Source organism: Charadrius vociferus, unplaced genomic scaffold, assembly GCF_000708025.1.
Source record: "Charadrius vociferus isolate BGI_N301 unplaced genomic scaffold, ASM70802v2 scaffold1339, whole genome shotgun sequence".
NCBI classification, from domain to species: Eukaryota; Metazoa; Chordata; class Aves; order Charadriiformes; family Charadriidae; genus Charadrius; species Charadrius vociferus.
The window spans coordinates 2,844-7,849 of NW_009650216.1; positions in this window are offsets into that span (position 1 = coordinate 2,844).

Here is a 5,006-nt window from a genome sequence, read left to right on the forward strand (position 1 = left end):
CCCTGCGGGAGCGGCCGGCCTTGTGCCGGCGACCGTGCCGCCCGTGAGCACCCGTGATGGATGGCTGGCCAGATCCTGGCCACGGGTGGAGAGTGCCTTCGTAAAATGCTTAATAAAATGCCCCAAAATGCCCACTCTCCTGGCCGTCTGCTCCCAGGAATTCGTGGCATTGTTTGCAACTGGCGTTCCTCACCGGGCTGCTACTGAATCGGCAGATCCAGGTCCCCGAGCCCGCGGGGGGTCCCAAGCCCAGCTCGGCATCGGTACCATCCGGGGATGGTGGCGTGGGAAACAGGGAGGAGGCGCGGGGTGCCGTACAGCCGGCGAGGCCTCCTTAAACGCTCTTATCCTGCCATTAAAGCCATAAAATTGGTGCTCTTGCTGCCGTCAATGCCGCCGGCGATATTGATGTTTGCGTTGCCTGAATGCCTTATCTTAGCAAAACACCACCATGCTCCGGTGGGAGGCAGTGTGCTCCATGTCGGCCGAGGTTTCCTGGCTCATCCAGCTATTCAAGCTGCAAATTCGAAGGCATATGTGCGAGGGAAAGTCCAGAGGCCGCTTTTGTGCCTGGCCATGGTGTTGGACATTGTGGGATTCGCAGCCGGGCGGGTTCCCGGTGCCATGCGCGGCATCGCCGTCCTGCCCTCACCCCGACCGGCCGCTCCTCCATCGCCTCTTTGTAATGAAAAGCAACATGGGGACAGCCCCCGGCCACCCACCAATGTCCCCTGGGGGTGTCCCACGCTGGGAGAGGGCAGGTCTCACCCCCACCATGTGTGGCATTAAAACACGAGTCAGGAGGGACAATAACGGGGTTTATCGCCCCCGTCTGTCGCCACCGCTGCAATGAGAATTTTGGCCAGGATGGGGTGGGAACAGGCGGGCGATGGGGCACAGCATCGCTCAGCTCCCATCGACCTGACCCTTTATTACGGCGGGAGAAGAAACGATCCCGCCTTGGTTAAATAAAAATAATAATTAAAGTCACGCTGGGACTGGGGGGGTGGGGAGCAAATACCTGCTGGGACCCCCGGTGCTGCCCCCGGCTCCCCCCAGCCCCTCTGGCTCCCTGGTGCATCGCCCGTTGCCCAACGCTCGCAGTTAGTTTTATTTTCTCTTTCCCGGAGATTCCCAGCACGGCCGTGCCAGGAGGTGGATTGTAAAGCCGCCGGCGCCGAGGGCTCGGTGACGTTTCCTCCGTGCCGGCAGCAATAGAAGAGGGGACAGAACAAAGGCGGCTCTGTCCTTCCCCGCTTGAAGAAGTCTTTTTGTGAAAGCAAAAGGAGGGAGGATTCCAGTCAGAGTTTTCCCCTTCCAAGGAATTTTTGGAGATAAAAGAAGTTTCCGTCAGCCAAAGGTGTTGCCAAACCGCCCGCGGCACAAGGCAGGTGGCATCGCTGCCATCGCAGCCGGCGTGGCTGTGAGTGCAGGGGGTCCCACTGTCTGGATTAGTCCTGGGCTGTCACCGCTGGCCACGTGCCCCAGGGATGGGGATGACACGGGGACAGGGACCAAGACAGGGAAGGGGATGGGATGGAACAGGGACGGAGACAGGGATGGGCACAGGGGTGCTGTTGGGGATGGGGATGGGATGGGGACAGGGATGGGGACAGGATAGGGACAGGGTCAGGGATGGAGTTGGGGATGAGGATGAGGACAGGCATGGGGATAGGGATGAGATGGGGACAGGGACCAAGACAGGGATGGTGACAAGGATGGGGATGGGATGGTGACAAGGATGGGGATGGGATGGGGACAGGATAGGCACAGGGACAGGGATGGAAACAGGGATGGGGATGAGGACAGGGACACCGACAGGGATGGAGATGAGATGGGGATGAGATGGGGACAGGGACCAAGACAGAGATGGTGACAGGGATGGGGATGGGACAAGGACGGGGATGGGATTGGGACAGGGACCAGAATGGGGACAGGGGCAGGGATAGGGGCAGGGATGGGGATGGGGATAGGGATGGGGACAGGAATGGGATAGGGACGGGGATCAGGATGGGGACAGGGATGGGGTCAGGGATGAGGAGGGGGATGTGGATGAGACCAGGGCTGGGGCTCAGCTCCGCCTCGCCCTCCCCAGCCTGCGGAGCACCTTGCAACGGGAAGGTGCCGCGCTCAGAGGCTGTGCTAAGATTTAACCTTCAGCACATGCAGGCGGTGCCTGAGCGCAGGCGGGGACCCCGCTTCCCCCAAACCCGAGCCTGACTCCTTCTCTCGAGCTCCCCCCCCAGCCCTGCGATGGGGACCTGGGGCTGCAGCTCCGTCCTCCTCCTCCCCGACGGCAAGTTCTGCCTTGCCCGTCCCGGATAACCACACTGGTGCCGACTGCCGGTTGCCGCCCAGCCCTCCGTGCCGGATAATCTCCATTTGATAGAATTAATAAGTGCATCAACCTTAAACCTCTTTGCTTGGCAGCTCCTCTCCAGCAGCAGGGAGAGGGGACTCGCACGCCCTACGGTCACGTAGGGACAGAGCCGTGGTGCCAGACCACCCCAGCAGTTCTTCCCCAACTATTTTTCACCTCCATCTGGGTTTTTGGGGGTTCTCCAGAGCACCCAAAGCTCTGCATAAGCAGAGGAACTGCCGCCACTGCCGCGCCAGATGCCCACAGATCCTGATTAAGCACTTTGCCGGGTAAGAGCCATGCGGGTGACCACATGGCCCTGCCCCACGTGCGCACACACATGCAGCACACGCGCACGTGCACACGCATGTGCACATGCCTGAAACCTGGTGTCCTGGGACCACCTCCACGGGTGTTCCCAGGATTGGGGCCATGGGGACCCGGCACAGCCCCTGCAAACACATCCCCCATCCATCCCGCCCCAGCATTCATTTCCCCATTTTATTTCCACCCCTCCCAGGAAAAAGGAGAGAGGATTCATCAGTAAAAGTGGCAGCACCGAAATTTGGGGCTGGGGACAAGCATGCCAAGTCCCCCCCGCCACGGGGATGGGGCATCACAGGGGTCGCCCATGGACTGGTCCGTGATCCGGCTGCTGTTTATCGCTATGCACAGGGGTACGGCACGGAGGGATGCTCGGTGCGCGCGGTGTGGGACAGGAGGAGCCCAAACCCATCGGCACCGTGCACGAAGCATCACATCCCAGACAGCTCCGTCAGGCTCATCCCACAGCTCCAGGATTACAGCAGTGCCGCTAAAATCCCATATTTATCTTCGCAGCGCCCAGCCAATGACCTGGGGGCTGACGCGCAGGACCTTCCTCCGCGGGGATCAGAGATAATAAAGCTCTCCCAGTGCCGGCTCGCCGTGGGGCACAAGGTCCCAGCAAACGGACTCGGCTGCTCCAAGGATGACGTCCGAGCACGCGGCGGAAGGGATGGACCGCAACGTCTTCACCCAGGTAAGGGGATTTTCTCGCTGGCTTTGGGATTTGGGGTATGTTGGGGTTTTTTTTTGCACCTGGCTAAAGAGCCAGGACGGGCTCTGGTGCGAAGGGATGCGAGGCCAATCCCGCCCGTCGGAAGGAGAGTCACTGTGGGTAGCAGGGGATCATGGGACAGATGCCGGTGAAATAATTTGTGGAAGGGTGTAGGAGATCTGTTTCCCAAACCTCTGGCCCCGAGCCAGGCGGGGTGATGTCGAAGCAAGGCGGGGTGTAATATTCGGGGTGGTTTTCTGCCTGGCGACCTGAATCGAAGGAAAAATACACGAGTGAGGGCTTTGAGACGTGGTCCTCTCCGCGGAGAGGGATGAGAGATGCTGCTGAGGGGGAGCGAGGGTCCAGGGCTCTGCTCCCGCATCCCGGGGAGAGCTGGCCAGGCTGTGGGCCAGGGTCAGGGATTGCTTTTCTCACCCCAGAACCAGCTGAGGGTGCAGCAGCGTTTCCCGGGCGGGATGCTGAGCATCCGTGCTCAGCGTTGGACTGCCCGGCGGTTTCTCCGCCAGTGGCATTTGGGAAATTTCCCTGGCAAAGCAGCTTTTCCCCTGTGCCTCGGCAGCTGTTGGCTGTTTCAAAAACCATCTTCGCTGGAAAGGGCAATAAAAAAAGTGCTATTTTTCATTTCCAACCTCTCCTCGTTTCACCCAGACCGTGGGAAGGGCTGGGAGAGTGGGAGCCCCTCGGCTGCGGGATGGGGGTCCCCCCGTTGTGCTCGAGGTTTTAAGAGGCTGCTGAGCTCTTCGCTCCCTTGCCGGCTCTGCCAGTGTCTCACCGAAACACTGAGGGCAGGTTGGGAGGTGCATCCATCCACATGTGGCTTTGCTGTGGTGACGTGGGCGCCGGTCCCTGCCTGCGCGCTGGCAGGGCTGACGGTGCCGGAGCCGCTCCCCTGCGTCTTCCTCGGCACCCAATTTCGGGTTATTTCCTCGGATCGTCGGTGCTGGCAGGAAAGGATTTGGCAGGGATCGGTACAGGGGGAGTCTCCGGGGGCGTGTGTTTGTGTTTGGGATTTGACCCCAGCTCAGTCCCTGGGCTTCCCCCAAGCTGTCACCTCTGGCTGCCACCTCCATGGCCCTTCTCTCCAGCATCCCGGTGCAGACACTTCCCATGTGCTCCCAGGCTTCTGCCGGCCGGGGCTGGAGGACCCACCCTGCACCGAGCCTGGGCTGGATGCGACTGTGGCACGGAGGTGTTTTGGGGTTCCTGGGTGATGGCCAGGATATCCCACTGCCGGCGTGCTCTGGTGTGGGACTCCTGAGACCCAGCTCTGGAAGCCTGGTGTGGCGGGGGAAAAACCAGGGGACCTTTTGAGCACCCAGACTCTTTGGGTCAGGAATGGAAACAGCATCCGCACGCGTAGCATGGGCTGCAGATCGCCTGGGCTTGCTCGTACCCAGAGCTCAGGGGTCTCACATAGGAGGCGAGGGAAAAGCCCCCGGCACCGAGCATCCCCCGGCACCGAGCATCTCCCTGCCTGCTTTCTCAGCAGTCTGATGCCGCTCTCCCCACTCCTGCCCCAGCTTTATTTCGGTGGCACCGTGGACGTGCCCTCGCCCCACGCGGCGGAACGCGGAGGTGACCCCGCTC